Raw genomic sequence first — 14111 nt, forward strand, 5'->3', positions numbered from 1 at the left:
GACATGTGCGTATGGGCATCAATGACCTGCTGCCATGTCATAGTAGTGCAGTTCTCCTACATGACAGTCCAGAGACTTACCTAAATTGGCTGCACATGCAGGTGTTGGCGGCTGTCCCTTGACCCCATGGTACCGGACCCCTCTCAGAAACCCACAGACCAGGCCCAGGGAGCCCTATAAGAATGGCCATAACCGTGCATGTGTGGAGATGAAGCAGCCACCTGGCTTGTATAAGGCACATATGAGTTGCCGAAGCTGGACTGGTGGGGGACCCATCTACTGCAATGTGGTGTCCAAGACCCCCAAGTCATGTGTACAGCTGAACAAATTGTGCATCCCTTGGAATGTGGCTCTGTCCCCTGACATGGGACTGCTAGCACCAGATGAACATTGAGTGAAGGAGGAGGAGGAGGAAGGGGCAAGACAGCATCATGGAGTCGGTGCATGGGAGGGACATGTTGTGTGGCTAACACCTTTTGGACATAACAACCAAAACACAAGACAGCAGAGGCCGGCATCATATGGGCACACATTGCCCTGGGTGTGTGCATACTTGTAGACCATGCACTGTCAAACGTCATGATACACATGCTGAATGATGAATGTCCACACAGGTTAAACTTTGCAACTACAAGGGTGTATTTGATTTTTAAATGGATGAATGTAAACATTCCCTCCACCCGACCACCTCCCCCCAACTCCACAACAAAACCCTCCCCCCACCCCCCAACTGCACAACAAACCCTCACCTCCCTCCCCCTCCCCCCAACTCCACAACAGTACTCCAATGAAGCACATTAAGGCCAAATGTGGCAGCAATGATGATTATTCCATGCTCCCGGGGGCCGGGGGAGGCATGTCCCGGCGCTGCATAGAACGCAGAATGTGTCGCGGAGAACTTGCCGGTGTGTCACGACTGGATGTGGCCGTGTCCTCCTGCTGATGCTGCAGATTTGAATGTGCAGCCTCAAGGGCATCAGCTATGCGTCCTAGGACGTCACACAACCTGGTAGTGCTCTCAGTGACTGTCTGACGCATTTCACGGAGTTCATTTAGCCATTCCACCCTGGCCTGGCGGTTGTCCTCCATGAACTCAGTGATGAGGTCAGTGAGCTGAGTTGCACGACGTGTGCCAAATGATGGGAATTCATCACTGAGGTGACTTGGCCCTACGTGCTCTGGCATGGACTCAACTGGGGAACTTGGCCCACGATCATCATATCCCTGTGTGTCTGTTGGAGCACTACGGCCAGGTGTTGCAGGATCCCCAAAGTCACTGCATGATGCCAGGGGGCCATTGCTGGGCTCCGGGGTGTGGACTGTGGGATGGAACTCCTTCTCGGACGCCCCCCAGATGGATGAAGGGCTGTCCACAATCTCCTCGGGGCCCGTAACTGCCACCTCACCAGCAATGCTGGACTCTGCCGACATTGGGGTGGCCATTGTGGCAGGCGCCGATGCAGGGAGGGATTGGGGTGGTGCAGCCTCCACTGACCTTTCTGGAGCTGGGGTGGGTGTTTTTTTCGGTGCTGGAATGCGCCGGACCCTGCCACTGCCCATGGAGGTGTTTGGACAGCTCTTCTGGGCCTCACCGCTGTCATGATCAGTGCCTGTGGGGGTAGAAGAGAGGGCCAACATGAGTGATTGTATGATGCCCTAATAGCATACATGGCTGCATTCACATTTCAGTCATTTGGGGTTTGTGGCCTTTTGGGTGTAGCAACAGCAGTGGTACATGTGCATGAGAATGATATGTACGCAGGTTTCGGAGTGACTCATCCTGCCCTGGTAATGTGCAGTCTGGCTCACACACTGCCGAACCTGCAGCACAGTTTGCATGATGGTATGTGCAAATCAGAGCACTACGATTGATGTGCGTTATGTACTTGCACTTGGCCCTTGAATGCGTGGCAGTTGGCTCAGCATTATTTGGATTGGGGGGATGCAGCATGAGAGGGGCCTTAGACGGGCCTTGGGGGACTATACATCATGTAAATGCCTTTGGCAGTGTTGACTTTGGACACTCACCTCCATCGGCAGACGACGTAGCCCTGCACTCCATATCGCTGACGCCCTCGATTGATTCCGTCCCGATCAGTGAAGCACATGTCTCCTCCCATGGCTCCAGTCTCAATGGGGAACTTGGGCCCCCTCCAGTCTGCATTGCCTTACTCCGGTTGGTGGAGAGGAGGCTCCACATCCGCAGATCATCCCACCGATTGCGGCAGTCCCTGGGGTTGCGGGGGGTGGTGCCTACTGCACTCACCCTTTGGGCGGTTTGTGCCCAGATGTTTTTTTTTACGTATGATTGACTCTCGCCGCATGTTTGTGCTGAAAACAACATCAGCCTTCTCCGCAAGGTGGTCTACCACTGCCTGCAGCTCTTCCGGGCTGAATCTCCTCTTGCGGAGCCGGTCCTCGGAATTCTTTGGGGCTTTCGGCATTGGTCCAGGGTGTGTGGTCCTTTCAGGTACTTCGGATTGCCCCTAAGGGTGCTGCCTGAAGAGGATGGCAATGGATTGTGTTTTTAAAGATGGCTGCCGCGCTCCTTCCCGTTCCTGTGCGATGACGAAATTTCCGGTTCCGTTGTTTTGCGGTGACCGTAATTTACGGGATCCGTAAATTACGGTCACCGTTATTTACAGGCGCTGCTGCTTCCAAGGCGGTGTTGTTATGTATGTGTCTCAGCATGCCGGTAGGGGGTTTTGCAGGCCATTTAGCGGCATGCCGCTAGGTACTTTTCCGGCATGGCGAAAAGCGTGTGTCCGCGAGGTCGGAATGGGCCGCAATTAGCGGTCTGACACCAGGCCGGTGTCGTACTTTCCGCCATGCCCGAAGGTACCTGTACTTACCTCCTAGCTCGGAATGAGGGCCATTGTGTGTGGTTGCCCTTTGTTATTTGGACAGTGGACACCATTGCTTTCTGAGCTTTCGAAGGTCCGGTCCCAACCCAAAGTACTAAAGCAAACACAGGTGACTTAGTTCAATGTAACAAATTGCAGCCCTCGCTAATTTACATTCGCAGGTGCATGCCTTCATAGGGAGTGTAGGCACAGGGAGGAGGGTGCACAGCAGTCAACATTTTCAAATGAAAAGACGGGTGAAAAATGATTTAAATTTTGCAGTTGAAAGCTCCATTGACACGTATTGACAGACAAAGGGATTGGCGGGTGAGGGAACTGATTTTATGTTGGGTGTCACCTACCAAGCGTTGGTGAGTTGACCGGTATAGGGGCCACCAGCGTATATAGGCCCAGAGTCACCGTCGGACAAAGTGGGTGTTTGGAGTAGAGGCTGGCAGCAGCAGCCTGGAGCAGTATGTTGGAGAGGTGAGGAAGGAGTCTGGATGAGGTTGGAGAGCGAGGACGAAGCTTGGAGGAAGTTGGAGTTATCTGGAGGAAAATGTCTTGAAGCAAAAGGAGGTTGCTTGGAGACATCTGGAGGAGGTGGGGTTAAAGCAAAAGGAGGTTGTGAAGACTAATTTGGAGGACATTGGGTTGGAGCAAAAGGAGGTTGGTGTGAAGTGAAGACAGAACAAGGAGGAGATTAGTTAGAAATATCAGAAGGAAGTTGAAAGAGAAAATAGGAAGGAATTATGGGAGGCTAATTAGGACGTGGCTGGAAAGTCCAAAAAGGCACCATAAAGTAACATTGACCCGGACCAGGGGATAGGGATGAGACCCTGCTCCGAAGTCGTCATGCCCACAGTGGAAGGAGTAGCAAGCATGTGGTGTGACATTAAGGAGTAGGGCCAGAACAGGAATAGGAGATGCCAAAGGGGGGGTAGGCATCAGGACACTGAGGGAGAGAGTAATAAATACCCCCTTTAAGCCCAGCTCTGGCAATCCGAAAAGCAAACCTTGTTGCCTCAGTAAGATATACAAAGAGCCATGAGAGAGACCTAGAGAGGACCAGTGAAGACTGGTAAAACCCCCCCAAAGCCAGAAAGGGCAACCAGGAGAAGAGATCTTGAGGCGCACAGGAAAGAAGGATGTGGGACACTTTGAAGAGAATTGAGGGATCTAGGAAACATCGCCCTAAGAGGAAGGGTGACTAAGTGTGCCAAAGCCCTCCTGCCCCCAACCTCATTTAAGCTGGAATTTGTGCTTGCCTTCTGTTCAGCCCTGAGGGACCTTAGGACACGAGAATACCTGTTCATTAATTTAGTTTAGAATTGCAGTCCCCACTGGCTGTTTTGACCAACCTGTGTTGTATTCCCCATATAAAGTCTAGTATGAAATGCATTTCCTTCTTGGCCGGGTCATTGATCTTTTGTGACAGCATGTACTTGAAGGTTCTCAAAGGTGTTGCCTCAACTGAACACTGAAGAGTCCGTCATGTCAGTCTGAGTCAGAACAAGATTCGGGAATGAAATCCTCGCATGAGCTCTGCTTTTTACAACAACCTGTGCAGATTCCCCATCAACATAGGAGGGATATGAAGATGCTTATTGATTGCAAGCCTTAAAACTAATTCCAATTCTAGGCCAGCTAAGGCCTCCTTGCCTGAGAAATTTTTCTTAGGTCTTATTTGTAGGGCCCAGATATATCAACTAACGCGACATCTACCGACTAGTTACCCCTGATTTCCTGACAGTCAAACACGGAGTAGACTAGGCAACTGTCCAGAAGACGCAAATGAGTTTAAAGGCACAACAAACACTTTAGATGAATGCACAGTAAGGTAATGTCCAGACAATATAGCTTTAAAAATAGTTTCTTCATAATAAAGTTGTGCATTGGCAAGAACTGCAAAATATTTACACAAAAATCAAATAACCCTTTAGACTATTCCAAGAATAACTGATCTCTAAGGATCGTGAAATGAAACAGTGTCCACAAAGCTCACAATTCGAAAGTCTGACCCACCATTTTGGAGTTGACTTGGATTAATTGTGGGGATGCTGCATCTCCTGAGTGTCTAGAGGTCTACTCCTCTCTCTGTCTGTGAGACAGAACCTGTGCTCACACTCTACAGTGACTTAAACTGATCGTGAGCAAATGGAGCATTTATAAAACTGCCATTTCCTTGCTTGAGCTTTCGAGTCACGCATTGTATGGAAACAAATATGGCTTTTGTGGCCGATGCAGGCACACTATGCAGTTTCTCTAAGAAAGTGTCAAGCATCTCGTGTTGGTGCAAGCTTGTCTCCTCGAGCGCCAGAGAAAAATGTCTCTCTGATACCAGAGTGGGTTTGCAGAGTGATCACCATAAATGTATGGGATGTGCCTTCGAGGTCTGAGCGGGCACACTGTGAAAGTCCAGCTTTAAAACGCTTTTTACAATTATTATGTATGTGTATCTTTTTGTATTTTATTTCTTTTTTTATTGCTATTTTAACATGCAAATACACAAAAGGAGAACCCTCCTCATGGGTGGCCCATGCTTTACAGAAAACATCAATATTAAGTCCCACCCCATTGCCATATTGAGTCCCCCTGATGGTCCTCTTTCCTTTGGGGGAAATATCTTAAAGATTTCAATAGATGTCAGTGATAAACGCTCTCACTGATTTCTCAACCCTTCTTGCTGCCCTCTCCCACACCCGGGACCACTACATGACATTAACCATAACAGATAATAGCCCCTGAGTACTGAAATATATGACTTCAAATATACTAAAAACCAGCAAGGAAGGCTACATATTGTGCACCAGATTTAAAAACAAAGGCTTTAACAGAGGCTCCTACTACCATAGAATAATAGACAGTCAGGCATTGTGGATCTGGGATATACCAGTGCCACAATAAAACCTGGGGGGTGGTGCCCCCCCGCACAGGTCCCATGTCAGCTCATCCCTTATCCTGACTGGATGTTGTTTTCGCAAGTATGGTTGTCAATAGCTTCTCGGCACTCTTGGTGTCCCCCAAAAATATATTCTTTCTGGTTCCATGAAACCATAAATTTATCCCTTGTTCTAAAAAGGATTTCTTTATGATATTAAGTCTCTTCCTTTTCTTTTCAGTCATCAGGGCCAAATCCGGAAAGACGAGGATCCTATGCTCCTTAAAGTCCAAAGACTTTTTGGCTGCCGCATCCTTCAGGATCCTATCTCTATCACGAGGATCACTTACCTTGACAATTGTGTCGGGCCTACCGATGTATTTGGCAATTTATTGGAGGTGGGGGGACTTCATTCTATAATATTTGTCCACATATATAGGGTCCTCCACTTCCAGTTCGAGCCCTTCTGGGAGCCAGCTGGAAACTAATGTGTTCATCTCCTTCAGCTCCAGTTGGGAGACCAATAAACCAACAATCTGCAGTTGTTGAGCCTGCACCACATTCTCTAGGTTTTCCAACTCCAGATCTCATCCTGTTTGCTGAACCAAAGGATATATTTAGGCACACTGGTTAGCCAGTCTGTTAGTTCTCTGTTTTAGAGTGGCAGTTCTCGTTTCCAGCTGGGCCCCTTTCTCACTCAGTTTATCGAATTTGTTCTCCAACCCTGACATCGATGTCCTGATCCTTCCCAACGCAGGGAACATAGGGACCTGTGCCACCAGCTTCTCCTGGCTGTCTCATCTACCACACAGTGAGAAAGTATGCCTTCTTGGCATTGGGTTTCATACTAGACTTCCTCAAAGCAATTTCACCCTCCTTTATCCAGTGACAACTAGGTTGATGAGATGTAAGAAAAAGGGTGCTGTGACGCATCTAGAAACATCGTCACTGATTCCCTGGAGGGAAGTTTCTCATACGTGGCCGGGGAAAGGCAGAAGCTACCTGCTCTGACCTTGGGAGTGGCTATCTGTGGTAGGGCCACATAGCGGAGGTCAAACTCCAGGGAGACAGAAAAATACTGAATCCGAATAATGCTTCACAATATGGATATTGTGGGACTGCTCGAACCTTCTAAATTAGGGAACCGGTATATCCTGGTAATTTTGGATTATGCTACAAGGTATCCCAAGGCTTTTCCTTGAAGAAAAAAGACATCAGAGCAGATATTAAAACATCTGATACATTTCTTTTCTCGAGTTGGATTCCCTAAGGAGATCCTTATTGAACAAGGGACTACCTTTATGAGTAAGCTAATGGCTGAAACAAAATGGATCCTTCAAATTAAAGCACTCCAGACCTCAGTATATCGCCCTCAAACTGATGGTCTGGTTGAACGTTTTAATAAAACCTTAAAAAGTGTCCTTAGGAAGTTGGTAGAAGCAGATGGAAGAAATGGGGACGTAATGATACCCTGAGCCCTTTTCACCATCTGAAAAACCACTGAATCCTCCCTACGGTTTTCACTCTTCAAACTCTTATGTGTTCGAGAACCCTGAGATGTGTTGGACATGTTGAGGGAGACATGCAAGGAAAGAGAAGAAGCTTTATTGCCCCTATCTCAGACCGCCCAACATCAGAAGGGCCATATGACCACAGTCCAGGCTATAGTTCATTCCCACCTCACAAGTGCTCAGGGGTAAACCTACATAATAAAAATGCTACTCTCGGATCATTCTCCATTGGGCAAAAGGTTCTCGTTTTGTCACCAACCTCTAAGAATAAAATGCCATCTAAATGGCATGCGCCATATGATATCCCTGTAATTACCTGGTTTCTCTACTGGACAGGCGAATAAAAACACAAATGCATCATATTAGTCTTGTGAAAGAGTGGAGAGAAGACCAAGTACAATCTAAGTCGGTGGTAATTGCCTGTCTATTTATAGACAATCCAAGTAAGAACAATTTGATTCCCTCGGATCTGTCACAAAATCAAAAACAGGATCTTCATGGCCTACTAGAACAGTTTTCAGATGTCTTTTGTAACAAGTCAGGAAGGTTAAAGGGGGTTTTACATACATTCATACTCACCCTGGGAATGTGATCAACTTAAAGCGTTATGGATCCCCGAGGCCCAAAGAGATGTAATTATACAGGAGTTGGAGAAAGTGTTAACCTCCTGAAATAATTTAACCTACTCAAAGGCCCTGGTCCTTCCCAGTAGTTCTTGCTGTGAAACCTGATGACACTTTGAGATTTTGTATAGATTCAGAAAGGTAAACACCATTTCACAATTCGACAATTATCCCATGCCACGTATTGATGACTTAATCGACCGATTGTAGAAAGGTAAACAGCAGAACCCAATCGATTTAACAAAAGGCTATTAAAAAGTGCCAATAAACCCAGAGGATAAAGACAAACATTTGTTCTCCACTCCGGTAGGATTATGCCAATTGAAAGAACTCCCCTTTGATCTCCATGGGGCACTTGCTACATTCCAGAGAATGATCGATCGGGTACTTTTCAACATTTTTTGGGGCTTACATTGACGACATAGTCATCCACAGCAAGACCTGGAGTGAGCATATGTACCGTCTTTACCAAGTAACAAAATCCATAAGTAAGGCAGGGCTCACGGCCAGCCCCAAAAAGTGTCACCTTGCCCAATCAGCAGTGCAATACCAAGGGGTCTTTATGGGAAATGTCTTGTACAACCCCCAGACAGAAAAAGTTACATCTGTACAAGAAACAGACACCCAAAACGAAAAGAGATTTAAGGGTTTGGTGGGATGCAATAAAAGGTTTATACCTAATTTCTGCTCTATAACCGCTTGCCTTACTGACAAGCTTAAAAATGCAGAGCCCCAAAAGTGGACCCAAGAAGATCAAGCTTGTTTTTACCGCCCTCAAGCAGATTCTTACAATGAACCGATCTTGAAAGTAGCTAATTTTAGCAAAGAATTCATCCTGCTGATGGATACATCTCAATTTGGACTGGCAGCAGCCCTCTCCCGGTAATATAATGGGATTGAACACCCGATGCTGTACATCAGTCAGAAACTTTCTTAGGGAGAGGAACTACGCCACAATTGAACTTGAAGTATTAGCTATTAAATGGGCTGTGACTTATTTGCAATACTTTCCGACTGGTCACTTCCCCCTTAACCTGAAGGATACTAAGGCCTGAGTAATGTGCTGGTTTCTAGATTTGCAATCTTGTTGTTTTACTATTGAACACAGGAAAGGAATAGACCAAGCAAGTGTAGATTACCTTTCCCATTTTAGATAACACCAGCAGAATTCGGGAAAGCGTATGTTACGAATCAAGCAAGATTCTTGTTCTTGGACCTCATTCACCTTGCTAAAGTTACTTGACAGCGTTGACGTTGGGCAGCAAGGAAGGCATTGACCAGGGCCAATACGACAGCAAACGGTTCATGTTTTCACATTGATGCCTTAAAGCGAACATCAATCCATTGATGTGCTCTATCGCCAACTTTGCGTCTTTGTTTGCTTACCTGGCATCTTCTGGAGTTAAGTTGATTCTTACAGACCCTACCTGGGGACGGTGGGGGGAGTGTGCTAGTGGCTATGACTGTATTTATGCTTTGTGCACCAATCCTTTAAAGTGCCACCTGGCAGGATTTCTACACACCTTTAATCAGATGAAATCACGTCACCCTGCCCGGCGTCTTATATAGTGCTTTGAGCCTTTTTCTTACAAAATGTTTAAACCCAAAGCCTCCACTCACATTCAACGGGTAAAATGGAAAGTGGCTCTCCTAGTTGCTCGGATTTCTGCCTGCTGCATAAGCAAATTATAGTCCTGTGGGGCCACGGAAGCATATGCTATCTTTTACAAGGATGCGTTAAAAGATTTCCACTTACTTTAAGAAACCTGTCTGCCAAACCTTTCTCCTAACCTCTCCTCAGAAAGACTTTTGCAGGACCAAGGGCCTCATTACACGGTAGGCGGTAAGGGTTTACCGGTACCGGTATTTTACCGGTACCGGTAAACCCTTACCGCCTTACTACGAGGTCCCTTTGCGGGTTGGGGAATTTAACGCCTGCTTTTTGCAGGCGTTAAAAACCAACCCGCAAAGGGACCAGGGAGCTAATTACGGTACCGCAATTTGCGGTGCCGTAATTGGCACCTTCCCCATTCCCATTATGCCCTATGGGGCAAAAATGGGAATGGGGAATTACCACTCCACCAACCTTGGAATAGGGCGGTAATTCCCCTTTCCACCAAGGCGATGCTGGTATTTTACCGGCATGGACAAAGGTGCTAATAGCACCTTGGTCCACCGCCATCCGTGTAATGAGGCCCCAAGTCTTTCTGGGCATTGCCTGATAGGGTATGGGAATAATTGTCAGAGGTTTCAGGTCTAGAAAGTGTCTATCACACCTTTGTTGATCTTGCCCATCTTGTAAGCCTATACAATCCAGAAACCTCTCTAAATGTCTTCATGCTCACTCAGTATGAGCTAAAGCTGCATCTATTGTCTTTCGGAGGCTTGTGTGTATTGAAGTCATATTGATGGCAGCTATCTGGTCAACCATACTCCTGCAAATACCACCCAATGGATGTCACTTATCTGAGTGATGCTCTCAGTGAGCAAGCAGTGCTCTTTAACTCCATTGTTTGGTTGCAGATTTCCAGGCTCACGATAATGATTAATGCTTTGGGATTCCCCCTGTAATAATGAAAGAGGACAGGATGTAGAAATAAATTACTCACCGTAGTGACTATTGTAATCTTACACTATAGATTTCCTCCATAAACCCTCTCACAAACCGGTTCTAGGTCATATTTTCACTTTTTGTTGGTCGCCTACCAAAAAGACATTTCTTCGGCCAATTTTCAGCGGCCTGCAAAAAGCGAAAATATGCCAACCTTTTGCCACCCCACCCATGCTTGCAGGATGTTTTTAAAATCTGGGGGTTTCAACCCCTCACACCCCCCCCCCACACCCACCACAGCCCCTCTCCACAGCTGCCCCAGCTTCACTCCCCACCCAAGCATACCCCTACCCACTACACTCACAAACACACACACGTAAACGCACACTCACACACACATAAACACCTGTTATCCTGCGACAGCTCTTCCTGGTCCCGATGTGCCTGTCAGCCCCTGCACGCACTCCTGTGCGGCAGGGGTTTGACAGTTGAATTTAGAAACACCGCTTTGTGCGGTCACAGAGCGGTCTTTATAAATCGATTTCTTTTGTTGGATCTGTTGAAAACTATCTTTTAAATTACCGGGAAGTTAGGCACACAAGGAATTCCTCTATGTTGAACAATTGGGTATTACAGTGAAACGTTAGCTGTGGTAACCTAATGAGGAAGGGATGTACAGTAATCACAACAGTAGGTTTTACATTTTCGTCAGCAAATGACCACTCCTCTTTGGGTCTGTAGGGAAAGATTGTCATGTTCATGCATGAAATTTGCAAAGACAAGTGTCCTTCAGAGTCCTCAGATCCAGTCAAGCGCAATGGCAGAATATGTGAAGGGAGAGTACACAAATGCACATTACTGTAGACTGTTTTAATCAATACTTTAAAGCTGTCTGTATGGGAAAAATTCTGAGGGTTTTATTACCACTTAATATGAAAACCTACCTGTTCCTCATAATGGGCTATGTCCACAGAAAATCTAAGTTTCAATGTATTCTGGTTTGATATCAGATAACAATTGATGGGGGTTGTGAAATCAAGGTGGAGGTATAGGAAGCAGTCTGAGTGGTGTATGATCGTTTTGATCGTTTATTTATATAGCGCCTATGCACAATGTGTTCCAAAGCGCTTCAAGGCAAAGGAGGGAACAAGGGAAAATACTTTGACATTCTTACAGGCCATGAACAGTAAGGATGTGAAATTAACTAGCGTACTCAGCCTGACGACATTTCATATAGTGCCAGAGCTAAGACATAGATAAGGAAGGGAGGGGGAGAGTGGGAAGGAAATGGAAACAGACAGGCGACTACCGTTCTAGGCCTGACAACATTTCTGGTAGAGCCAGAGAAAAACAAAAGGTGAGGGAGAGGGGTGCAGAAAGGGAGGGGAGGAACAAAACAAGCGACTATTGTACTAGGCCTGACGACATTTCAGATAGTGCTGGAGGGTGAGGGGTGCAAGTATGGGGAGTGGGGAGGAGACAGACAAGGTTGCTATCATACTAGGTCCATCGTCAATTCTGATAGAGTAAGTGCATAGAAGAAAGTAAGGGGAGGAGATAGGACAGGGGAGAAAGGGAGAGAACAGAGTGTAAGCCGTCAAAAAGAGTGGAGAAGCAAGAGGGGAGAGCAAATACAATTGCAGAAGTCAGTAGTAACACAAAATGTTGGAAGCCAGGATACAAGATGAAGATGGGAACAGCATGATCCAGGGCCACCATGAGTACAAGATGCAAAGGAAGTCCAGCATGAGAGTTGAGAAAGGGTGAAGCACCGTGAATCAATGAAGTCCATAAAAGTCAAATCCAGCATTGGCTACAAGACAGTGATGTTGACACCAGAATGTATCAGGACAGACTCCTGCAGAAGTAGGCTGGAGTTGGGGAGGGGGAGCAGGGTAGAAGAATCCAGCAAAACAGGCAACAGCTTTGGGCGAAAAGAGTGGGGGGTATAAGGGAACATCATGGGGGGGACCAGAGGTGGTGGGGATAGCCTGTGGGGACAGAGGGAGTAAACGCAAGTTGGTGCATGCTTACCTGCTGTCTGAGCAGGGGGACGAACCCTGGATCCTCCTGGTCCAAACAGGTCCAAAAAGGAATTGCCCTTTTCTTTATCTGCCCTTTGCTTCGGACGCCCAGACGAGAGACGCTATTGATCTAAGAGTTAAGAGCAGGAAGGAAGAGGCAGGGCTAAGATGATGGGCGGGGCTTAGGCCAGGTGACCTAGATCCACTTGCACCTGCTCCCCATCTGCCCCCATTCATTAAGCTTTCGCAACTTGTATCTGTAATGATGAGGGACCAACATGAGACTATTTCGATCCTTACAAAGCTCTCTTTTTTTATTTGGGTATAGTGCTCCTACTGAAGAAATATAAACAGTTTGGTAACGTAAAAAGCCAGCGTTCCGGTCAAGAATAAACCTAAGTCATAAGGCTAGTTCAAAAGGATCAGAGTGCATATCTTTGTCAGGGGGTGTTGCCTAAGCAGATACGACAGTACCCTGAAATCTCTGGTGATTGAATGAGCTCCAGAACCCAACTTTCTTGGCTATTTGTGGTCTTTCTTGCCAGGTGATGTGTGGACCATGGGGTTGCATTATGTATTCCTACCAGGCCCTACCACCACAGCACCCCAATGTTTTAAAGAAGGAGCCAGGAGTCAAACTCTTGAAAATGATTGGATCCAAGGGTACTGTGGCATTCCCTTTGCATCTCCAGGCCTTCCTCCAAGGAGTCTTGTTTCCTTTCATCTGCTCTATTTCTTCCCTTCTCATTCCTCGTGTGTATCTCTCCCTCTCTTCCCTTTTTCTCTTTCTCTCTTTTATCTCTTCCTTCTCTCTTCCCTCTTTCTGTTCTGTCGCTTCCTTCTCACTCTCCTTCTCTTCTCTCCTCCATTTTTCTTATCTCCTCCTTCTCAACCTCGCCACTGATCACTCTATTTCTCAACATGCTTTATAATCTGTGTTCTAACTCCTGCAGTATTACATGGGACCAAGCCCCTTTTGAGATCCCTGCATTGCTAGTAATTTGGCTGATGTGTTGCACTTTGGGGACACCTGATTGCTCTTAACCACAAATCTGTATTGGTTGCTCATCCGGCCTCCTGCCTTCCGCTCAGGTGAAATTATTAATAAATCTAAATAATAATGTATTTCTTATATAGCGCTACACAGCTATAGGTCTCAGAGCGCTGAAATAACATAAGACATTATCCCACAGGGTGGTACTCAATTTATCGACCTCGGACCTCGGAAAGGATGAAAGGCTGAGTTGACCCTGCCAGGATTCAAACCTGCCACAGCAGGCTGTGCACAGATATCAGTGGCGAGCCCTTAGCTCGTTGTGCTATCTAACCAGCTAATCCTTCTAACCCTCTCAGGCAGCACATGTCCCAAGCCAGAAAAGGGCAACTGCCGTTTTGTTGTCTGGGACCTTATTCCTTGACTCTATCGTACCTGTAGATCTCTTGTGGCTCTCCATCTGCCTTCTCTCAACACTCTGTGGTTCCACCCAATTGAGGCCTGTATGTGTGCACAGAATCCATTTTAAAGGGTGTTTTATGTTTTTTCCACTTCTGCTTTGCAGAAGCTGCCAGCTAACTCCATGGTCCTCCATTCCATGGGGGCTGCCCTGTGAGGCTGTCACTGGGCGAGGAAACTGTGTTGTTCACTTTATATGCAAGGCTGGGGATGAGATGGGGTTCC

At 46.8% G+C, this 14111-nt stretch overlaps 1 protein-coding gene across 4 annotated transcripts in view; it reads left to right on the forward strand.

The window, feature by feature from the left end:
* Nucleotides 1-14111, forward strand: part of LOC138503575 (golgin subfamily B member 1-like) — a 1546163-nt gene that overhangs the window by 809879 nt on the left and 722173 nt on the right. The gene's annotated exons all lie outside the window — the stretch shown is intronic.

Source organism: Ambystoma mexicanum, chromosome 11 (genome assembly GCF_040938575.1).
Source record: "Ambystoma mexicanum isolate Mex_15411 chromosome 11, UKY_AmexF1_1, whole genome shotgun sequence".
Lineage (NCBI taxonomy): Eukaryota > Metazoa > Chordata > Amphibia > Caudata > Ambystomatidae > Ambystoma > Ambystoma mexicanum.